General features: G+C 41.1%; 1 protein-coding gene, 1 non-coding gene and 2 pseudogenes across 2 annotated transcripts in view; all 4 read right to left on the bottom strand.

Moving 5' to 3' along the window:
• The window catches only part of LOC145407073 (prostatic acid phosphatase-like), a 483,117-nt gene that overhangs the window by 92,413 nt on the left and 364,782 nt on the right, over nt 1–25,922 (bottom strand). The window lies entirely within an intron of this gene.
• LOC145407306 (5S ribosomal RNA) lies at nt 19,013–19,131 on the bottom strand (annotated as a pseudogene).
• Nucleotides 20,499–20,617, bottom strand: LOC145407324 (5S ribosomal RNA). Its single transcript, XR_013898686.1, has one exon. It is a non-coding gene; the product is annotated as a 5S ribosomal RNA (ribosomal RNA).
• Nucleotides 22,956–23,071, bottom strand: LOC145407317 (5S ribosomal RNA; annotated as a pseudogene).

Here is a 25,922-nt window from a genome sequence, read left to right on the forward strand (position 1 = left end):
CCCAATCTTTCTTCTACTATGCTCTTATACTCTGCCATTTTCTCACTATCTTGCAAATTCTCCACTCTTCTAACAAGAGCTGTTTCCTCCTGTCTTCCCCTTCATCTCCTCAACCATTTTCTTTGCAGCTTTACCTTGGCCATCACTAAGTGATGGTCTGAGACTCCATTCCCCCACCCTCTCCAAACTCTTGCATCCAACAATTGTCTTCTGATTCGCTCATCCAAACACACATTGCCTATCATTGCCTTTCGTTCAACAAGTTCACCATCCATCCTTCTCATTACTCTCCATGTATACCAGTGGATCATCTTATACCGAAAGTAGGTGTTGGCTATTGCCAACCCCTTACCAGCACAGATGTCCACCAAAGCACTACCATTCCCATCTATTTCAGCTGGCACACCCCACTGACCAACCACTCGTACATTCCCAACTTTGCCATTCGTGTCTCCAATCAAAAGCACTCTCTTCCTCCTCTCAAATTTGTCCATACATGCTTCTACTCTTGCCCAAAACTCATCTTTCACTCTTGCCACTCGATCCTCTGTCGGAGCATACACACATACAATCGCCCACGGTTGTATACCTACTTTCATCCTCACCCATACAATCCTTGCACCCACTGTTCCATACTCTCTTATATTCTCCTTCCACTTCTTGCTTATCATCAGACATACTCCCTCTCTTGCCCTCTCATTCTCATTGACTCCCGCAAATAAACCTAAACCATATTCCCATTCTCTCACCCTTTCACCCCTTCCATTTAGTTTCGGTCAATCCACATATATCCACTTTTGCTTCCTCAAGCACCTGAACAATCTCTCTCTCTTTCACCTCATCATTCACTCCTCTCACATTCCAAGTTCCCACTTGGAATTCGATTAATCAAATTTTGATGCATTTTCGAGTGGTCTGCTTACCTTACTTTTCAATGCAAATTCGCAAATTTCGATCCTCTCATGGCCAGACTCCAACCAAAACAGGCAAAGATAATATATTTGATGCGAACCAAAATGCTAGAATTGAAGGAAAATTATAAGAAAAAGTATGAACCTAACTTGATATCGTATGTAACATGTGCTCTCAGGGCCAGACTCCATCCAAAACAAGCAAAGATAATATTTTTGATGCGAACCAAAATGCTAGAAGTGAAGGAAAATTATAAGAAAAAGTATGAGCCTAACCATATGTGGACATGCATATCACTGCAATTTAGTTGTATGTATTTTCTTTGTATTTTCGTCGCAACTTACCTGTTTCAAAATGGCAAGCAAGAGTGGTTCTTTCGGTAGCAGTGGTGATGTATGAGAGCAGCCTGGCACCTCTAAATCTTTGCAGCCAAAGTAGAAATGGCAGTACAGGAAAGGGCAGAAATACACCAAGTACTGTATACACTTCCTGACAGTATGGCAATACAATGCAGAACTACAGTTATATAACCACAATTATTGTTCATAAAGTTTACAGGGGTGTGGGCAAAAAATCATGATTTTAGGTGGTTAGGTTTGGAGGCCCCGGACCCAAACTAATTGTTCCCATAAGAAGTTCAGTTTAAATTTCAATGCTTTGAATTTAGATGCGGTTTTTGGGTACATATGTCCATTGAAAATTGAGATTTTACTGTGTATATATATATACTGTAAATATATATATATATATATATATATATATATATATATATATATATATATACACACACACACACACTGCAAATTGACTTAGGACCTGCACACAGCATTACTACAGGAAAGTTGTCTGTCTTTGCTTTGTGTTTCCAACTCTACCAAGTGAATTTTTGGGGCAGAAAGCAACTGGCACCTCCTCTGGTGTTGGCAGGAGGTGGTGAAACACTCAGCACGTCAGAAGTGAGAGTGGGAGTATATGTTCCCGTCACTCCAAGCTTGCACCTCCCTCATTTTTTTGTATGTATTACTGTTTGCCCTATTATTTTCCTAGAGTCGAGTTTTCATGCCTGGGAAGTACTGCTCAAGGGATGAGAGGGTCTGTATCATTGCATGGAGGCAGGATAATGTTCCTATCAACAGGATTTGTGAATGTACCGGATACACAAAGTCAACCGTCATGAAGATTCTTGCTGCAGCGCACGGCCTGCCACATGATGTCATACCAGAGCAGTGGAAAGAAGAGGACGACTTCCAGAGGTACAGATACGCTTCTGAAGAGGGAAGTAATTAAGAACCCTCAACTGACCACAGCAGAATTGAAGAGAACGTAACCCCAGCTGTTACAAGACGTCTCAATTCGAACTATCCAACACCACTTGCAGAAGGAGCTGGGTTTGCCAAGCCACACCGCAGCCAAGAAACCACTTCTCACTGACCGCATAAAGCAGCAGCGCATTCTGTTTGCCAAAAAATATGCACCCTGGACATCAGATGAGTGGAGAAAAGTTATGTTTTCCGATGAAAGCACATTTCAAGTGTTCCAGGTGTGTTCTGCCAAGGTTCATCGCCCTGCCTCCGGTAGTCGATATGACCTTGCTTACACGGTGCTGACAGTTAAGCACCCACACTCTTCTTCCTAAGAACTTGATGATGAATGGTGGCCAGTACCTTCAAGTTTTGAAAGATCATTTGTTAAACTTTTTTGCTATTCATGGCTGCGACTTCTTCATGCACGATTCAGCTCCATGCCACAAGTCAAGAAAGGTGACAAAATGGCTTCAGGATAATCGGATTGAGGTCCTCTACTGGCCTGGCAACAGTCTGGATCTAAATCTGATAGAAAACTGCTGGGCAAATATGAAGAAAATCATGGCAGAGAAGAAGACACCCAATCTGGACAACCCCAAGACTGAACTGACAGATGTTTGGTGCAAAGAAATATCCTTAGATTACTTTAGAGATCTAAGTGATTCCATGCCAAAATGCATCCAACTAGTCCTGAAAAACAAGGGAAACATGATTTCATAGTAATGAATGGCATTTCATGAACAAACACTGTGATATACTATGATTTCTGTGTTTTTTAATACCTTGTGGGGGGAGGACCTAAGTCAATTTGCAGTAGCTGTATACATACATACATATATATATATATATATATGTCTATCTATCTATCTATATACCTAGGCTGCTTCCCCCATGGAAAGGGAGGTAGCCAAGACAGGACGACACACTCCACATTCACTCGTCCATTTAAACACAGTCATTCGCATCTTAGTCCCAAAGGGTAGAAGGGACAGATCCTCATTGCACCATATATATACAGTAAAAGTCCTATTACTCGGCAGCTGATTATTCGGTAGATCCGACATTTCAGCAGTTTTGAGAAATAGTCCCATTTACGAAAATCTTTGATTGTTCGGCAGATGTCTGGAATCATCTCAGCAGTCCATGAAGTGTTATCTGTGACTTGTAGGCCTAATGTTTCATTACACTTCTGTATGTTCACTAATTTCTATATTTTTCAGATTCAGGTATAGTACTGTTCTGATTTCAATACTGCACAGTATCATACAGTACAGTAACCACCTCTACCAAACTAGCGAGGGTTACATTCCAAGCCCCCTCGCTAATTCTTGAAATTCGTTCATTCTTGACGCCTCCCTGAAAATAACATTTACCAGTAACTGCATAGCCCATGAACCACTGATACTGTAATGCATTACCCATAAATAAATGTTGCCTGTTAAATCAGTTTCCCCGTTGTTTTTAGCTGTACGGCTGTGATAGCTCTAGTATTTTTATTCCTCGGCAGAGTGGCGAAAGGGACTGTCCTGTTTAACTAAACCTAACTTAACCGAGTTTAACTGTATCTAATAATTCAACCAAACCTAACCTAACCTCAAGTCAGAAAAATACTTAAAAATAAACTGGAGGAATATCAATTGCTAAGGTCTTTCTGATGAAAGTTAAACGTACATTTAGCGCTCATTCTTATGTTCATTTTTGTGTTTAATGTGAAAGAGAGAGTATTGATGCAAACAGTAAGTAATCCCTCTAATATCCGAAAGCCCAATATCCGAACATCCCCACTAACCGGACATAATCGTCCCGGGATCCAATAATCCCAAAATGGTCCGAAAACCGCAAAAAAAAAAAAAAAAAAAAAAAAAAAAAAAAAAAAAAACCCCACCCATAATTTGAACTTGGCACGCACAGCGCGGGACAGCTTTGTTGTGGCGCGTCATTCCTCCGACATCCGATAGAGCACCGGTGCATCCTCCCCACTTTCCGCCTGTCTCTCGTCACAAGTGCACGCTCGTCGTCATGGCTGCCCACGTGCTCGCTTTTGTGGTGGTTCCTTACCTGCTGCAGGCACTCCTGCTGCTCTCGGGCCTCCTATTAGTGTGTGTGACGATGGCCCCGCTGCCTGAGAAGAGGAAAAGAGTGGTGGTGACTCTGGAGAAGAAACGGGAGATATTGGAGAAAGTAGATGCGGGGCGGTCTTCTTCCCGCATCCTCCGCGAGTTCAACCTGGCCTGATCTACTTTGTTCAATATCAAGAGATCCCGAGACAAACTCATGCAGTACACGGCTGACTTCTCGTCGAGAAGCAAATGCAACGCGGAGAGGAAGGTGATGTTTACTCCCAAGTTTGCTGAAATCGACCGCTCCACGTTGATTTGGTATCGACAGAAATGTGCTGCTGGTGTGATGGTACGTGGAAAAGAGCTAAAGGCTGCTGCTGAGAAGTTCGCCAGGCTTCATGACGCCCTAGACTTCAAGGCATCCGAAAATTGGCTCTTCGCGTTCAAGTTATGTCATGGCCTTACCAACCGTAAAGCTCAAGGCGAAGTTTTGGATGCTAATGAGGATGGAGTTGACGAGTTTTGGCACAAGGTGAAGGGCTTGGTCGACAGGAAGGGCCTCACTCTCGGTCAAGTCTACAATGCTGACAAAACTGGTTTATTCTATCGCTCTTTGCCAACGAACACTCTAGCCGAGGAGACAGAGAAGTGTGTACCTGGCCGTAAGCTCTCCAAGCAACTGATATCTGCTTTGTGTTGTGCCAATGCTAACGGCATGCACTGGCTTAAGCCCGTTACTGTTGGCCGTGCAAAGCAGCCTCGGTGTCTTCGTGGAGTGATGGATGTCCTTCTTGTCGTCCGGTACCATTCTTTGAAGGCATGGTTTACAGCCCAGATCTTCAAAGACTGGTTCCACCACCACTTCGTCAAGGAGGTCATCAATTACCAGAAGAAGACACTGGGAATCCCGCGCGACCAGGTAAAGGCCCTCCTTCTCCTCGACAATGCACCGGCCCACCCGTGCGACAAGGACTTGATGGCTGAGAATGGCCGGATTAGGTGCATGTGTCTGCCACCTAATACGACTGCTCTCATCCAACCAATGGACCAGGGAGTGATCGTGGCAACAAAGCGCCTATACCGCGGAAGTTCCTGGATGAGGTGATGATTATTCTCGAGGACAAGCACAGGGAGGGACGGGACATGCGAGGCCAGCGGACTTTGGAAAACCTTCGCCGCTACAACATCAAGTCTGCAATCTACAACTCGGCCAGTGCATGGAAGGAAGTCCCTGTCAAGACTCTAGAAAATGGTTGGTCTCGTCTGCTTCTCGGAACGGATGTGGAGTACGATTTTCTAGGGTTTGACGTGGATGACTTCCATGCACGTCTACATACGCATGGCGACGATGTTGATGTGGACGATGTGCGTGAGTGGTTGGATGACGACAAGGGCGATCCTGAGTATCAGACATTGTCTGATATCGAGATCGCATCTTCAGTTGCAGGTGTCAGTACCCAGCTTGAAGATTCCGACGAGGACGGCGACGATGATGCGGACTCCTCTCAGCATGACACTACTCCAGCCATCCCCAAGCTGAGCGCACTCCGGGAACACCTAGAGTTCGTTTTCGACTATCTGGAACACCCGGACTGCGACAGGGAGATGGGGCCCTTGGGACTTGTGGAGGAAGTGCGTGCTTTCAGGCAGTGCATCATCAATTGTCAGAATCGTCAGTCCTTGCGTCAATCAACGATTGACAGTTTTTTCAGGCCCATGACCCCCGCTGTGCCCAGCCCTGGCTCCACTCTGTTGCCTCCCCAAGACAGGCCCTCGTGCTCCGAGCCACAGTCCAGCACATCAGCCACGGTGGAGTCACCGCTCGACGTGAGTTTGTGTCTGTCTTCAGAGTCGTCTGCAGTGGGTATGCCATCACCACGACCCAGCGACGCACCCCTAGGTCACCTGCCAGTGATACTCTCCGACTCTGACAGTGATTAAACAGCAAGAACTTCTCCACTAGACCACACGGGAATTTACAGTGTTGTGCAGTGAAAAAAACAGTGTGTTGTGTTAAGGATTTACAGTTGTGAGTGAGAATACAATTTTGAAACAATATTTAACGTAAATAGACTTGTTTGTTTTTGCTTTAGAAAATGGTTAGAAGAGTGGGAAAAGTTAAAGAGCAGAGTGCAACACTTAGTAAGTTACAATGGAGCATAAGTTAGACAAGAGTGCGCACTGTGAAGAGAACGGATTTCCGAGTGCGACTGACTAAGTTCAGTGCAAGACTTCATGAACAGTGTACTGCAAGAGCTTCAGGAAATCCTTTTTACTGTCAGAGTCCGAGAGGAGGCAGTTATTCATCGAGATGGCCATGGACTTGCTGTAAGTAGGCAGAATGTTTCATACAGTACTTTTTTCCATACTATACTTACCTCAAACACCTCATTTCACTCTTTAATGTCCTTTATTGGTGTGAATAGGGTGTTAGGAGCTATGCATGTGCAGTAGGAAGGTGTTTTTCTGAGTTAGGCTAGGTTAGGATCCATAAGTACCAGTCCAGGAGCCAGGCATTTGTAAGTACCCAGAATGTTGAATATTGTATGAACCTACCTCAAAACCCTCATTTTATGCTTCTTTTGCATTTATTTCAGTCTTTTATGTGCCTTATTGGTGTGATTTGGGTCTTAAATAGGTGCTATGCATGTCCAGAGGGAGTTGTATAGGTGTTTCTCTGAGTTAGGGTCCATAAGTACAAGTCCATAAGCTGGGGCCCAATATCCGGACAGGACCACTATCCGGACCTACCTATGGCTCTATTACGTCGGATTTTGGAGGGATTACTGTATATCCCATTAACCCCTTAATAACCTCCGGCACTGAACAACTCTTTACAGTACCAATGTCAGTGATGTCAAGCTAGTGTGAGCTATAAAGAAAACTGAACAATTATGGGGAGGAAACAAAGGTCACTGGTATGTTACACGACTCCACGTTATGATTTCAAGCAGTCAGGGGGTCAGTTAATCTCAGATGTTTTCGCCCATTTGGTAAATGCACGGTAACTTTATCAATTTTTCCGTGGATCATAGCGAATCACAGCATGGGTTTAGGAAGCTAAATAACACATTGCTAGGTGAGCCAGACGATTAACTTCACATCTTTAAGAAAAAGAAATTGATTTCAGAAGAATGGAAGACACTTACTCTACGTACTCAGAGAGGGATTATATTTCTTCCATTTTCTTAAAGATGTGAAGATAATCGTCTGGTGCACCTAGCAATGTGCTATTTAGCGTCCTAAACCCATGCTATGATTCGTTATGATTCACAGGAGAAATTACAAAGTTATGGTCCATTTACCAAATGGGCGAAACATCTGACATTAACCGACCCCCTGACTGCTTGGAATCGTAGCACAGAGTCGTGTAAACATACCAGTGACCTTCATTCCCTTCCCATAATTGTTCACAGTTTTTTTTATATCTCAAACTAACTCGACATCACTGACATCGGTACTGTAAAGAGTTGTTCAATGCCAGAGGTTATTAACGGGTTAATGAAATATTTTACTGTTTGCATCAATACTCTCCCTTTCACATGTAAACAAAAAAATGAACAAAAGAACGAGTGCTAACTGTATGTTTAACTTTCATCAGGAAGACGACCAATTCATATACCTTCACTTTATTTTATGTAATTTTCCGACTATTTTATTTTGTGTTTGGAAAAAGTACTGTATACAGTACTCACTCCAAACATATTTGTAATAATATAAGTAGTGATAACAGTGTTCACCAATACAAGTGATATACTGAGCTGGTAGGTAATATTCCGTATCATTTCGGCCATCCAGGAAGTTTTATCTGACTTGTAGGCCTATTGTGTCATTACCTTCGTATATGTTCACTAATTTATATATATATTTCAGATTCAAGTATAGTACCTTATTAACTGCAGTATTGTTCAGTATACAGTACTCACTCCAAACACAGTTGTAATACCATAAGTGGTGATGACAGTGTTCACCAATATATTGAAGGTACTGAGCGGGTAGGTTTTTTTATTATTCGGCAAATCCAATTTCTCAGCATCATCCCGGTCCCACAGATGCTGAATAATAGGACTTTTACTGTATATAAATACAAATATATATATATACATTATATATATTTTTATATATACTTGTATATATATATATATATATATATATATATATACCTCTATACAGTGGAGCCTCTGTGGTAGAGTGTGCGTTTCACAAGCTGGTGGGCGTGGGTTCGCCTCCCACCAGAGTTGTAATAACTTTGGGAAGTGTTCACCAAGCCACTTGCTACTTTGGCAGACACAAGGGGTGCTATGGTTGAACCAGTGTTGCATACTAGTATGCTTGCACCCAATCGGCTTAAGGTGAGCTGATTACACTTGGTTCACAGACAACACACACATCCAAAGACACTACAGTACATCACTACAATCACACTCATATGCACTTCTCACCCTACATACAGTCTCTACCAGACAGCCTAAGCCACTGGGTAGAGATACATTTGCTGTATCATCCCTGCTTCACTAGGGATAGGCCAGTCCTGCAGTGGACCTCAATGGCTGATGATGATGATGATGATGATGATGATGATGATGATATACAGTATATACAGTAATCCCTTTAAGACCTGGACACCGCAAGTCCTGGACATTTTGGAATCGGGTCTTTGGACACCAAAAATGGCCAAAGAAACATAAAAATGTTTAAAAAAAAACTGTGTTCATCCCTATTTTAAATTTGCCGAGCGGTGACAAATAATTGTGTTTTCGCGCATAACTGAGCACCTTTGCATCCTCCCCTTCCCAGTTCCCGCCAAACTACCGTCATGACTACACGCTTGTTGCCATGGCTGCCCCACGTGCTCGTTTTTGTGAATAAACTGCAATACCTCGCCACTAGACCACATGGGAATTTACAGTGTTGTGCAGCGTTAAGAAATTAGAGTTCAGAATGCAACACAACTGGCATGGCACAAGTAAGAACAGAATGAGCAGTGTTGAACAAATATAATTCACAGTGCAAAGGACTAAGTGCATCACAACACTGGATTACTGTACGTGCTTTAAGAGCATTTTCACCACTGCCAGAGCCTTAGAGGAGGTGGGTTAAACTTTGTGACGGCCACAGACGTGTTGTAAGTACCCTGCACACTGCTAAATATTTTCATACTCTCTACTAATTCCTCATTCTCTGGTTCCTTTTCATTTATTTCATGTTTTCTGTCCTTATCTGTGTGAATAGGGTCTTAAATGGGTGCTGTGCATGTCCAGTAGGGAGTTATTAAGGTGGTTTTCAAAGTTAGGTTGGGTTAGGCTCCATAAGTACCCGTCCAGGGGACATTTTCCCAAGTCACGGACAAACCCAAGTCTCGCACATGCCTTTGGCACTATTACATCGGATCTGGGAGGGATTACTGTATATATATATATATATATATATATATACTGCAGAGAGAGAGAGAGAGAGAGAGAGTGCTGTTTAAAAGAATTTTTAGCTAAGGCAGATACTTTAAGCCACACATGAGTCCAGTCTTGCTTGTAAAGGTCGCATTTCTTTAAAACTGAACATAATCTCTCAAAAAAAGAACATAACATAGTGTAAGCGAAGAGGAGGGAGAGCAAAATCTAAGCCTAACGATAAAACATCCTTCTCTTCTTTAGTCAAAGACCTTCAAGAGAGGTTAAAGATGGCTTTATCTATATCAACTGAACGATTAATGTCAATTTCTAACCCCCTAAACGTATGTGAATGTGTAGCTAAAACCATATTGATATTTTTCTCTACAAAAAAGTCAATGATTGCACTGAGACATTTGAAATCAAAGTATGAAACGAGTTTTTTTTTTTTAGCTTATATCTCGACGCATCAGTTTCTCTATTAAGTTTCAGCAGTTTGTTCTTCCGTTTCCTTATTTCAAGATCCAAAAGGTGAAAAAGTCAAGATCTATATGTTGATGTGGCACAAAATATTGAATCATGTAATTTAAATCTAATGAAATTAGGCAGTTGGCCGTAATCTCTACCTGTCCTTAAAAAAATGAGATCCCTTTCCACCTTCCTGACCTTGAATGCTGTCTTCTCAGAGCTCCTATAGCATCGTAGTGTGGGTTGGTCATATCTTGTTAATAAAATATCAGCATTATCTCTTCCCAAGAGGAAGATCTATTGCGGATATTTTATATATATATATATATATATATATATATATATATATATACTGTATCTATAATAATAAAGGCGAGTGTTTGTATGTTTGTTACCTATAAACTCGGCTCCCTTACGATCTACCACCACATATGATACATATTCTGAATCAGCGTGATCCAGGAAAAGTTTTTGTATATAATTTATTAGGATTAATTGTATGTTGAAAAGTTACATTAGGTCTACTGGCTGAAGGCCCAATCAGCCCTCCGCAGGAGCTAGCTGAAAAAGGGCAGACATTTTAGGCTAGTATGTGTATATATATATATATATATATATATATATATATATATATATACTGTATATACGGGTATATATAGTTATATATATATATATATATATATATATATACCAGTATATATATATATATATATATATATATATATATACTGTATATGCCGGTATATATAGATAGATGGATATATATATATATATATATATATATATATATATATATATATATATATACACAGTACCCTCGCATCCAGCACGGTAATATTGTCATGCATGGGTCACGTGTTGGACCAAAAACGTGTTGGACTAAGAATAGAGCTTATGGGGAAAAATGAATTATGTCAGCAACCCTAGGAAAAGTCACCCTAAATACCTACCATATACCTATACATATATTGGTACTATTATAATTATAATAAATGGTACTGTGCTATGAATGATAACTAACCTTTTAGGATAGTGTTGGTGGGCTTGCTGGGAATGGAAGGTGGTATCCAAGGCTGTAGTTAGTCCTACTGGGTCCCCGGAGGATGGCTGCTGGCGTCACTAGCGGGTAATGGCTGTTGCTCCTCCTCAACCTCCCTCATAAATCCTTCAAAATCACACTCAGAATCACTATCTTTGTCCACAGCCATGGAAGGTCCTGCTTCTGCCTGTCCTAGCACTCTGTAATCCTTGGCAAAGTGCATGCTTCTCACACTGTTGCCAGAGCCCCGTCTCGTGACTGTGGAAAGTGATCACTGTCGCTGACTCGGTAGAGAATAAGGAGAAGCAACTTTGTTTATAAACTTGTACGCACGCCGATGAGAAGGGTTTCAAAACGATTGATATTTATTCTAAAATATTAATATGTATTCAGTGTCAGGCTAAATGTTCAATGCTGTAGTACGATACATTCTCTGTCAAGTCGCCTGGGTTTTGGTCACACTGTTTTCGGCAGGAATCCATCCAGATGAATTCCAAATGCCCGTGGTATCGTCGGCAATTTTACCACGTTACCGTTCCGATTTACCATCGTATCCTCGGCAAACCTGGTATGAAGTGCTGTGTGATAGCCTTCGGCTGCCAGGATCTTGTCTTAAGTTTTTTATTATGATCCTCACGTTGGCTTCATTCATGTCGTAGGCCTTGGCAATGTCCACTTTCCTCTCCCCTTCCTTCTTCCTCTCGATGCTTTCTAGCTTGATGGCCTGAGGGAGGTGCCGACGCTTCTTGGGGTTCTCGGAAGGCTTCCTAGGCATCGTGAGCAGGGTAAAATGCAGTAACAAGGGCAGAAAATGCAGCAGGAAAAAAGCACCTTCCAATGCAATTATGCGACTGAGTGGCTCTGTGGCGGGAGAAATGTAAACAAAACATCACGTGACGCCAGAAGCATTTTTAATTGGGCGGCATCACGATCATGTCACGATAGCGGGCGGGGAAGGCTACTTGATCAGAAGTTTTCATTGGCTATCATCATCATGGGAATGTCCAGTATGACCGTGTTGGACCAGGGGTGATCGTGCTAGAGTGAACTCTGCGGATTTCGCCTACTTCTCGGAGCTCTGTGCGTGTTATGCTAACACACTCGTGTTGCAGTAATTAAATCGTATTAAATAATACTAATTAATTGCTCTCCGTGCTGGACCCGAATCGTGCTGGACCCGAATCGTGCTGGACCTGAATTGTGCTGGACGCGAGGGTACTGTATATATATATATATATATATATATATCTATATATATACTGTATATACCGGTATAAATAGATAGATATGTATATATATAGATATATACATATATATACAGTAATCCCTCCAATATCCGATGTAATAGGGCCAAAGGCATGTCCGGATAGTGATCCTGTCCGGATATTGGGCCCCAGCCTCCTGGACTTGTACTTATGGACCCTAACTCAGAAAAACACCTATACAACTCTCTCTGGACATGCATTGCACCTATTTAAGACCCAAATCACACCAATAAGGGACATAAAAGGCTGAAATAAATACAAAAGAACCATAAAATGAGGTTTTAGAGGTGAGTTTATACAATATTAAACATTCTGGGTACTTACAACAAGTCCCTGGCTCCTGGACTGGTAGTTATGGACCCTAACCTAGCCTAACTCAGAAAAACACCTCCCTACTGCACATGCATAGCACCTACGACACTATTCACACCAATAAGGGACATAAAAGAGTGAAATGAGGTGTCAGAGGTAAGTATGGAAAATACAGTACAATATGAAACATTCTGGGTACTTACAGCAAGTCCCTGGCCATCTCGATGAATAACCCGTCTCCTCTTAGACTCTGACAGTAAGACGGAGTTCCTGAAGCACTTGCAGTACACTGTTCATGAAGTCTTGCACAGAACTTAGTCATTTGCACTCTGAATTCCATTCTCTTAACACTGCGCACTCTTGTCTTACTTGAGCTCCATTGTACCTTAATAAGTGTTGCACTCTGCACTTAAAGTCTTTCCACTCATAAAACCATTTTCTAAACATAACACACTCTAGTTAATTTACATTACATTAACAGTCAATTAAATCTTTGTCTTTTCACTCAGAACTCAAATTCCTTAACACTATGCACTGTTTTTTTTTCACTGCACAACACTGTAAATTCCCGTGTGGTCTAGTGGAGAAGTTCTTAGCGTCTAATCACTGTCAGAGTCTGAGAGTAGCACATGCAGGTGACCTAGGGGTGCGTCGCTGAGTCATGGTGGTGGCGTACCCAATGCAGACGATTCTGAAGAGAGGCGCAAACTCACGTCGAGTGGTGACTCCACCGTGCCTGATGTGCTGGGCTGTGGCTCGGAGCATGAGGGCCTGTCTTTGGGAGGCAATGGAGTGGAGCCAGGGCTGGCACAGAGGGGGTCACGGGCCTGAAAAAGCTGTCAATGGTTGATTGACGGAAGGACTGACGATTCTGACGATAAATACTGCACTGCCTGAAAGCGCGCACTTCCTCCACAAGTCCCAAGGGCCCCATCTTCCTGTCGCAGTCCGGGTGTTCCAGGTAGTCAAGAATGAACTCTGGGTGTTCCCGGAGTGCGCTCAGCTTGGGGATGGCTGGAGTAGTGTCCTGCTGAGAGGGGTCCACATCATCGTCACCATCCTCATCGGAATCTTCAAGCTGGGTACTGACACCGGCAACTGAAGATGCGATCTCTATATCAGACAATGTCTAATACCCAGGATCGCCATCGTCGTCATCCAACCACTCACGCACTTCGTCCACATCAACACCGTCCCCATGCGCACATAGACGTGCATGGAAGTCATCCACGTCAAAACCTAGGAAATCGTGCTCCACATCCGTTCCGAGAAGCAGACGAGACCAACCATTTTTTAGAGTCTTGACAGGGATTTCCTTCCATGCACTGGCCCAGTTGTAGATGGCAGACATGATGTTGTAGCGGCGAAGGTTTTCCAAAGTCCGCTTGCCTCGCGTGTCCCGTCCCTCCCAGCACTTGTCCTCTTCCTCGAGAACAACCATCACCTCGTCCAGGAACTTCCGGCGGTACAGCCTCTTCGTTGCCATGATCACTCCTTGGTCCATTGGTTGGAAGAGAGCAGTAGTATTAGGTGGCAGAAACAAGCACCTAATGCGGTCATTCTCAACCACCAAGTCCTTGTCGCACGGGTGAGCAGGTGCATTGTCGAGGAGAAGGAGGGCCTTTACCTGGTCGCGTCGGATTCCCAGTTTCTCCATCTGGTAATGGATGACCTCCTTGACGAAATGGCGGTGGAACCAGTCTTTGAAGATCTGGGCTGTAAACCATGCCTTCAAGGAATGGTACTAGACGACAGGAAGGACATCCATCACCCCACGAAGACACCGTGGCTGCTTTGCACAGCCAACAGTAACGGGCTTGAGCCGGTGCATGCCGTTAGCATTGGCACAACACAAAGCAGATATCCGTTGCTTGGAGAGCTCGCGGCCAGGTACACGCTTCTCCGTCTCCTCGGCTAGAGTGTTCGTAGGCAAAGAGCGACAGAATAAGCCAGTTCTGTCAGAGTTGTAGACTTCACCGAGAGTGAGGCCCTCCCTGTCGATCAAGCCCTTCACCTTGTGCCGAAACTCCTCTACTCCATCCTCATTGGCGTCCAAAGCTTTGCCATGAGACATACGGTTGGTAAGGCCATGTCGTAACTTGAACGGAAAGAGCCAACCTTCGGATGCCTTGAAGTCTGGGGCGTCGTGAAGCCTTGCGAACTTCTCAGCAGCAGCCTTCAGCTCCGTGCCACGCACCATTACACCAGCAGCATGTTGCTGTTGATACCAAATCAACGTGGAGTGGTCGACTTCAGCATACTTGGGAGTATACATCACCTTCCTCTCCATGTTGCGTTTGCTTTTCGATGAGAAGTCAGCCGTGTACTGCATGAGTTTGTTGCGGGATCTCTTGATATAAAACAAAGTAGATCGGGCCAGGTTTAATTCACAGAGGATGCGTGAGGTAGACCATCCTGCATCCACCTTGTCCAATATCTCCCTCTTCTTCTCCAAAGTCAAAGCCACTCTCTTCCTCTTCTCAGGCGGCGGGGCCATTATCACACACATGAAGGAGAGGCATGAGAGCAGCAGGAGAGCCTGCAGCAGGTAAGGCACCACCACAAAAGCGAGCACGTGGGCGGCCATGACGACGAGTGTGCACACACAACAAGAGACGGGCGGTAAGTGGGGAGGATGCAGCCGCGCTCTAGCGGATGTTGGCAGAACAACGCACCAGAACACAGCTGACCCGCGCCGCGTGCACCAAGTTCAAACTATGGGTGGGAAAAAGTTGGATTTTTTTCTAATTTTTTGTGGTTTTTGGTCCATTTTGGGAATATTGGATCCTGGGACAAAAATGTCCGGTCATTGGGGATGTCCGGAAAATGGGCATCCAGATATTACAGGGATTACTGTATGTATGTGTGTTTATATATATATATATATATATATATATATATACTATATATCCAGCCAAGGAGAAGCAAGATGATTTTCCACTTCATATTTATTTATTTCAGGTGACTAGTTTCGGGATGCTTATCCCATCTTCAGACCTAAAAGCATTTAAAACACATATTGCAAATTACATAAAGTTTTAAAAAATTTAAAAATATCCATAAGAAATAAAAAAAAAAAGTTACCAAAAAAGCATGTGACAATGATTACTATAAAAAATGTATTTTTTTCTTCTCAAATAACAAACTCGAGAAATAAAAGTGAGAGTGTTACCTCTGTGAGTTGGCAGCTAACACTGAAAATCCTGAACACAGTGTTTCATAAAGAAAAGTGTCATAGAGCTTCTGAATCGTCAACAAACCAATGTGAAGCAAAAGAACCAAGTAAAGAATCAATGAACCAAGTATCAAAAGGCTGATTCATCGATACAAAACACTATAATCCCAAGGTATACAACTTTGTTGATGATTCATAGTTATTTAATGAAGGCTTAAGTTTGTGAATGTACAAAGACTCCAAAATTCGCAGTTCCATTCTGTCATTACTACTATGTAAAATACTGAAATTATCCATATTACAAGTATGGCCCATATCGAAACAGTGGTTCCTAATCTCTGACAAAGTTGGGTTAGACAGTGGCAAAGATGTTCTATGAGACAAGCCTCTGTGCTCACACACACGAATTTTGAGGTTCCGAATTGAACTCCCAATATATCTAGCTGTACCGCTAGAACAGGCATATAAATATACTATGTTTGAGCACAGTGGCTTTGGGATATTATCTTTACATCGAAAAAATGAACCTACAGTAAAAGGATTTACAAATACAAATCTAAATGAGATTTGAGGATAGACACACTTGAGTATTTTCAAAAGCTGGTTCCTAATATTATAACAGACATGACCATAAAAGGGAAACCTGATATAATGTATGTCCTTAGCTGCAGTTGCTGCCTTCCTAGAACCACATAATATCTGGTTTAAAAAATCTTTTACCATCCTAGGAAACAACGTAGTAGGGTAATTATTATTGGTGAAGAATTTACTCAGGAAATCAATTTCATCATGAAAAGATGTCCAGTTCAAACTAAGTGCATAGCATCTATGAAGTAAAGTCCGTACTGAATTCAGCTTATATATGTTAGGTACAAATGATAAGAAATTCAGACCCAAACCAGTGAATGATTCCTTCCTGTAAACAGAAGTACCCAAGTAATTACCATAATTGGTTAGCTGAATATCTAAGAAAGAGAGCAAGTTATTATTCTCAATTTCAACAGTGAACTTAATATTAGAATGCTTAGAATTCAGGTAGTCTAGAAACTTTACAACATAATCAGATTCTTTGAACAATAAAAAACAATCGTCAACATACCTACGGTAAAAAACTGGTTTAAAACTTAGAGGACAATCTGATAAACCATTTTCTTTCATAAAAACATAGAAATATATTAGCTAATGTGGGGCCCAGTGGGGATCCCATTGCCACTCCATCAACCTGTTTATAAAATTTGTCATTAATAATTTAACAAAGCAGAATTTCAGATCCCTTTTAGACCTGGCAGTTAACGAATCCTGTTCATATTTCATGACAAATTTTATAAACAGGTTGATGAAGTAGCAATGGGATCCTCACTGGGCCCCACATTAGCTAATATATTTCTATGTTTTTATGAAAGACAATGGTTTATCAGATTGTCCTCTAAGTTTTAAACCAGTTTTTTACCGTAGGTATGTTGACGATTGTTTTTTATTGTTCAAAGAATCTGATCATGTTGTAAAGTTTCTAGACTACCTGAATTCTAAGCATTCTAATATTAAGTTCACTGTTGAAATTGAGAATAATAACTTGCTCTCTTTCTTAGATATTCAGCTAACCAATTATGGTAATTACTTGGGTACTTCTGTTTACAGGAAGGAATCATTCACTGGTTTGGGTCTGAATTTCTTATCATTTGTACCTAACATATATAAGCTGAATTCAGTACGGACTTTACTTCATAGATGCTATGCACTTAGTTTGAACTGGACATCTTTTCATGATGAAATTGATTTCCTGAGTAAATTCTTCACCAATAATAATTACCCTACTACGTTGTTTCCTAGGATGGTAAAAGATTTTTTAAACCAGATATTATGTGGTTCTAGGAAGGCAGCAACTGCAGCTAAGGACATACATTATATCAGGTTTCCCTTTTATGGTCATGTCAGTTATAATATTAGGAACCAGCTTTTGAAAATACTCAAGTGTGTCTATCCTCAAATCTCATTTAGATTTGTATTTGTAAATCCTTTTACTGTAGGTTCATTTTTTCGATGTAAAGATAATATCCCAAAGCCACTGTGCTCAAACATAGTATATTTATATGCCTGTTCTAGCGGTACAGCTAGATATATTGGGAGTTCAATTCGGAACCTCAAAATTCGTGTGTGTGAGCACAGAGGCTTGTCTCATAGAACATCTTTGCCACTGTCTAACCCAACTTTGTCAGAGATTAGGAACCACTGTTTCGATATGGGCCATACTTGTAATATGGATAATTTCAGTATTTTACATAGTAGTAATGACAGAACAGAACTGCAAATTTTGGAGTCTTTGTACATTCACAAACTTAAGCCTTCATTAAATAACTATGAATCATCAACAAAGTTGTATACCTTGGGATTATAGTGTTTTGTATCGATGAATCAGCCTTTTGATACTTGGTTCATTGATTCTTTACTTGGTTCTTTTGCTTCACATTGGTTTGTTGACGATTCAGAAGCTCTATGACACTTTTCTTTATGAAACACTGTGTTCAGGATTTTCAGTGTTAGCTGCCAACTCACAGAGGTAACACTCTCACTTTTATTTCTCGAGTTTGTTATTTGAGAAGAAAAAAATACATTTTTTATAGTAATCATTGTCACATGCTTTTTTGGTAACTTTTTTTTTTTTATTTCTTATGGATATTTTTAAATTTTTTAAAACTTTATGTAATTTGCAATATGTGTTTTAAATGCTTTTAGGTCTGAAGATGGGATAAGCATCCCGAAACTAGTCACCTGAAATAAATAAATATGAAGTGGAAAATCATCTTGCTTCTCCTTGGCTGGATATATAGTATAAGATTCTCCACGGGCACCTCAGCTGTTGATATATATATATATATATATATATATATATATATATATATATATATATACATATATATATATATATATATATATATATATATATATATATATATATATATATTCATTCATTCATTCATTGCCAGACGCCATGTATCCCAAACGGGGTGGCCAACGGCTTAGAGTTAATTGTTTTACAGGGAGGGGCACTAATCCTCCACCAACCCCACTTGACACGTAGGGAGAACATTATGCCAACAGCATCTGGTGTTCCCAGGTGGTCACCCATCCAAGTACTAACCAGACCCAACGTTGCTTAAACTCACTGATCGAACGGGAAGCGGTGTACTCAACGTGGTATGTATATATATATATATATATATATATATATATATATATATATATATATATATATATATATATATATATATATATATATATATATATATATATATATATATATATATATAGGTAAGCCTTTAATTCATGCAAACTTTTTTCACGCGATTTCGGTTATCCACGAATTTTTCGTACAATAATTAAAACAGAAAATTATAGTATTCAAATAAATAATTTTAATATACAAGAGAAATAAATAAAATAAAAAAATGCCTACCTGGTACCCGTGTGGATACATATATGTGTGTGTGTGTGTGTGTGTGTGTGTGTGTGTGTGAGGTCGGTCTACCACATACCACACAGTCAGTCTGAATCCGACGGTCGAACCATGCGTGACTCGCGAATCGTTATTTGTGGCTTATTTTCTGCCTTCCAGTGATTACTTGCCTTGTCTGCCAACATGGGGCCTAAGCGTAGTGCTAGTGATGCATGTGGTAACACACCAAAATGGACTAGTAATGTGATGTTGCTGACAGAGAAAGTTAAAGAGTTGGACAAACTTAAAGGAGGAATGTCGGCGGCAATTCTCCATCAGGACGATTCCCCGTCACTTATTTACATACCAGTTTATTTAGCAAGTACAGTACACTAGTATTTTATTTATATGAGTTATAAAATCCCCCTGAAAATTAGTTACTAAAGTATTAATTAATCAATAATAAGTAAATTTATAGAATGACAAGAAATCGTCCATGTTTTGATGGTGAATTGACTTCGAAGTGAACCATCTTGGAACCGTGTGTTTGGGGTGAGTCAACTGTTCTTACAATAAAGAAGGCAGAACGTAGCATACGGGAGGCAGTGAGGGCTACTGCACCAGACTGTGCTGAAGTGTCTCCACCTACACCTGTGAACTTGCTCGGAACCGTATGTTTGGGGTGAATAAGTCAACTGTTTGGACAATAAAGAAGGCAGAATGTAGCATATGGAAGGCCGTGAGGGCTTGTGCACCAGACTGTTGAAGTGTCTCCACCTATGCCTGTGCTTGTCAGTTTTAAGTGTTAAATTTCTTACATTTTTTTTGTTTTTCATACTTTATGCTAGTTTATAAGGTGTATGTAGTGCATAAACAGTATTATTCAGATGTAATATACTTAGTAGACATGCATAATTATGTGCACACAAGGGCAGAACATGTACACGAATTTACCACATATGTGAAGGATCTGGGAACGTAACCCTCACGTGAATTAAGGGCTTACCTGTATATACATATATATATCATTCATTCATTCATCGCCAGACGCCATGTATCCCAGACAGGGTGGCCAAGGGCTTAGAGTTAATTGTTTTACAGGGAGGGGCACTAATCCTCCACCAACCTCACTTGACGTAGGGATGCCAACAGCATCTGGTGTTCCCAGGCGGTCACCCATCCAAGTACTAACCAGACCCAATGTTGCTTAACTTCGCTGATCGGACGGGAAGCGGTGTACTCAACGTGGTATGGCCGTTGGCCATATATATATATATATATATATATATATATATATATATATAGATAGATAGATATATATATATAGATAGATATATATATATATATATATATATATATATATATATATATATATATATATATATTCTGTATATATATATATATATATATATATATATATATATATATATATATATATATGTATATACATATGCACTCAATCCTCATAAATCGCGGCAATTTGGGTCTGGACCACTGCCGCGATTTACAAATTCCATGGTTTATAAATAATAACTCTTATGTGAAAAATGAATTTGGGTCTGGACTTTGGCCAACCACCCCCCACAGCACCCTACCTACACCAATCTAGGCACCATTAAACACAAACATACAGATTTAGGAATATTCAGTGCATGTATTTAATAGAAATAAGCAATGTTAAGGGATCTCACCTTAATCTTATGACGATATTGCTTAAGTGAATGGAGTGGAGTGGTGTTGGGAAGAACTTAGAACCTCTCAGCATGAGGTGGGAGTGCTCCCTCATGCTGTTCTCCCTTCTCCAGCTCCTCTGCCTCCCTCAGGAAGCCCTCAAAGTCTGCCTCAGAGATGACAGATGCTATGTCATCCACGTCCTCAGTGTGTGATGGGCCAGGCTGTGGTTCAGGCTCAACTTCTGCTCTTACCCGGGCAAAATAGTGGGCGATGAGTTCCTGATGTTTCTCATTAACTCTGCAATTATGCACTTCCTTGTAAAAACGCACAGCTTTTTCTAGGTAACCAAAAATCGCACTACACCTTTCCTCATCATGTTCAATGGATTTCACAATCTCCTTGGCCAAATCTACGTAAACAAGCAAATCACTGAGCTCCTTCTTCCCAAGGAGCTCTTTCGCCAGCCTTGAAAACTTCTCTCCCTTCTCAACACGACAAATGAGCTCCAAACGTTGACTGTACGACAACAGCGGCTGCTTCTTGATGCCATACTGCTTAGAGTGCTTCATCAGAGGTTCAGGAGGGGCCATAGAAGGTAGGAGGTGGGGGGGGAAGGTGCACAAAAAAAGGCAGGTAGCTCTCGTACTCCACAGCGATGGTCTGTAGTGTGCGGACTGGCGGGAAGAACAACAACAACGTGGCGGCATCAGTATGCACACTTGCCACCGGGGACGGGTGGTGATTGGTTGTTAGGTCGCGATTTTCAAACTGAACGCCGCGGTTTACGATTCTCCTCAGAAAAGGCCCACTTCGGTGCCTAGGTCCGCAATTTTCGTGACTTACAGCAACTTAAGGGTGCCGGCAGTCTGACAGCCACTTAGCTGTGATTTACGAATCCGTGATTTATAAACACGCGATTTACGAGGATTGAGGGTGTGTGTGTGTGTGTGTACATATATATATATATATATATATATATATATGTATATATATACATACATATACACACACACATACACCTAGGTCCCAATTAGCACGTGATCGAATAATGTGATTCCCAATTAGTGCAAGCTGTCTCTTAATATCCACAATGTCTCAAATTAACAATGCTGCTGAAGCCACCAGAGCAGAGATGTGATAACTTCAGCATCTATTGAGGATCCATTACAGGAGGTGAGACAAGAGGAGGTTACACTGATGCCAGCAACACCAGAAACACCAGGAGAGTTCTCCATGATGGAGATCAGCTGAATCGTGGCTGCTGCAAACGCCTTAACCCTCTGGCTGCAGCTCAGTGAGGAAAACAGTATAAAAATTGTGTTTCAACTTGTGTCTTAAATCACTTATCCTTAATCTTAAGAGCTAATATTTTTGTCAGAAAAACTTCAATTTTTCTACAATTGTTTTTAACAAACTGCATGTCCGTATAAACTCCAAGCCTAGAGAACGATTTGAGAGAATAAAAGGTGTGTTTTGATCGTCTGACTCTGGAAAGACCCCAGTGAGGCGGAAATTTCCAACAAACCACAAGACTTTTTCCCGTACAAACTAGGGTTACTGCCACATTACCCCATCACAATAATTACAATAATAATAATAAATAAAAAATAACACTTCTAGACAGTCTCGTATGGTTTTATTATGATATTCCACAGTGTTTACGTTAGACTTTAACGAAACAGTAGCGATAAGAAGAAAATCATTACAAACTTTATAAAACTTCATGAATGACTTTTATTACCGCTTACCTTTATAAAACTTACAGATATAATGTCATAAGTCATTTCATAGCAATGCTGCACAGTTTTCATTCATTCATTCATTGCCAGACGCCATGTATCCCAGACGGGGTGGCCAATGGCTTAGAGTTAATGTTTTACAGGGAGGGGCACTAATCCTCCACCAACCCCACTTGACACGTAGGGATGCCAACAGCATCTGGTGTTCCCAGGCGGTCACCCATCCAAGTACTAACCAGACCCAACGTTGCTTAACTTCGCTGATCGGACGGGAAGAGGTGTACTCAACGGCCAACTGCAAAAATGTTCGCTTCCTAATGCACTTAGCACATGACTTCTTTGTTACAGCAAAAATATCACTATATCACTTGTATTTTATCACAGTAACTCACAGTATAATAGAAAATAACACTTTCAGCCACTCTAGTATGATTTTAGTGCAATTTGCATGCGTATTACACTGCATTATTTACAAGAGAGAGAGAGAGGGGGAGGGGGGCAGCAAACCGGTTTAGACCGGCTGATTGAGGATATGTGTACCTGTGGTCATGTACATGTATGTATACTATTATTTTGTACTAGGGTAATTATCGGTTTTAAAAGTTTAACCCCTAAGTTGGACTCACTCATTCACAAAATGAATTTTTCCCCATAAGTTATGTGTTTAAATTAGTGCGATATCAAATAGTGGGAGCTCGCACATCCACCATATAGGCACATTAATTGGGACCAAGGTGTGTGTATAGATAGATAGATAGATAGATAGATAGATAGACAGATATACACATATATATACACTCAAACCTCGATTTAAGGGACCTCCATTTAAGGGATTTCGGATTTAAGGGACTCCATATTCTAGCTGAAATGCGGACAAGACCATTAAAAAATGATACATAATGTCTAGGTTATACACATTAATATGCTTCTTTATACAGTATCCATAAAATAATATTCATAATCATATTAATTAGTAAGATTAGTGAAACAATAACTGCATTTCATAATAAGATTGTCTTTACATGTGGTAAAACAATGGACATTTTCAAGTAAGGGACAAGTTGATTCCTCATTTAGTCCCTAAAATCGAGGTTTGAGTGTATAATATATATATATATATATATATATATATATATATATATATATATAGATATATATATATAGATATATATATATATATATACAGGTATACAGTATATGCATATATATATATATATGCTGTATATATATATATATATACAGTACCCGCAAAAAGTATGAGGAATATCTGTGGGCCATAGCCGGTTTTGGTGTCTTCAGAATTCTGAAGTTTACCATCCAACCGACGGGTCATATTTCACTAAATTGGTGCTTGGCAATTCTGTCAGATACATATCAACACCACCCACACAATTTCCTGCCAGTGCCAAGCAGGTAGTACGAGAGAGAGGGAGGTTGTACATGGCTGTGCTGAATAATAATTCCCTCAGTTTCTTTCCCTTCCATTATTCATCATGCTGCTACCCACCCACGTCGTAGAATGGGGCCTAAGAACCTTACTGAGCAAGATAAAGCTGTGATTCTTTTTCCTGAAGGATGCAAACATGCCTGTCAAGGAAATTTGTCAGCGTACAGGGAAAGGCAAGACAGTCATTTACAGCCTGATTTCTAAGGCAAAAGAATTTCCCCCAAAATGAGATTCCACCTCGTAAACCTGTTCCTGGGCGTCCCAGATAGACAACAGCAACAACTGACAAGCTTATCAGGAGACAAGTACTGAAAAATCCACGAAACACTGCAAAACAATTGAAGCATGCCTACCCTGACATCCTTGGAAGTGTTGCTGAGTGCACCATTCAACATAGCTGCCAGAAAGAACTGATGCTGCATCTTCATTCCCCAACCTGCAAGCCTCTTCTGACTAGCAAAATGTGTGCTGCTCGTCTCAGTTTTGCAAGGATATATTGAGATTTAACTCATGAAGACTGGAGAAGGGTCTTATGGAGCGATGAGTTGACTTTCCAGTGCACTGCACAGAGGCGTGGCAAGCTGAGACGTCCATCTCACATGTATCCCCTTGACCCGCAGTATGTGCAACTGACTGTCAAACACCCACCTTCAGTCATGATTTGGGGCTGTTTCAGTTGAGGGTAGGGCGTGGAGGATTGTATGTTCTACCCAAGAACATCACAATGACTGGAGATCATTACATTGATGTCTTGCAAAGCCTTATGTTGATTTTTTTTTATATCCATGAGTGCAAGACAATGCACCATGCCACAAGGCAAAGAAGGTCATGAATTGGTTGCCAGACATGAAGGTGAACGTTCTTGAATGGCCTGGGAACTCTCCAGATCTTAATCTCATTGAGGAGCTGTGGTCTCGCATGATGCTGAAACTTCAAGAAAAGGACACCTCTTCAATTCCATGCCTTGTTTAAACGATCAAGGACATCTGGGTGCATGAAATTGGCCTGGATTACTGCAGAACACTTGCTGACTCCAAGCCACGACACATACAAGTGGTTTTCACGGCACATGGTGGCCATACAACACACTAAAATAAATAAAATGAAAGGCATTTGTTGTTTTTTTGGCAATTCCGTATACTTTTTGCGGGTACTGTATAAATATATATATACAGTATATATGTATACCCCACCTGGGGGTAGGGGGGTTTTTCAAGAATACTCCCCCAGTATCCCTGCTTGTCGTAAAAGGCGACTAAAAGGGTTGGCGGAGGGTTAGTGCCCCTCCCCGGAAAACAACTAACTAAAAAAAACAAAGAAGCCTCGGACAAAGACTGACCAAACGATGACAACCCAGGACCGGACAAAGGACTTGGTAATGGGTATATGGAATGTAAGAGGAGAGAATGATGAGGTGAAAGAGAGAGAGAGTGTCCAGGTGCTTGAAGGTGCGAAAGAGGATGTATGTGGAATAACTGAAACAAAATGGAGAGGAGAAAGTGTGAGGGAATGGGAGTATGGATGGGGTATATGTGCAGGAGTAGGTCAGAATGAGAGGGCAAAGGAAGGAGTATGTATAGTTGTGAGTAAAAGATGGAAGAAGAGCATAAGACAGTATGGATCAGTTGGGTCAAGGATTGTGTGGGTAACGTTGAAAGTTGGAATACAAATGTGGGCGATTGTGTGTCTGTATGTGCCAATGCAATA

Source organism: Coenobita brevimanus, chromosome 72 (genome assembly GCF_032717465.1).
Source record: "Coenobita brevimanus isolate Jiangsu-jjx chromosome 72, ASM3271746v2, whole genome shotgun sequence".
NCBI classification, from domain to species: Eukaryota; Metazoa; Arthropoda; class Malacostraca; order Decapoda; family Coenobitidae; genus Coenobita; species Coenobita brevimanus.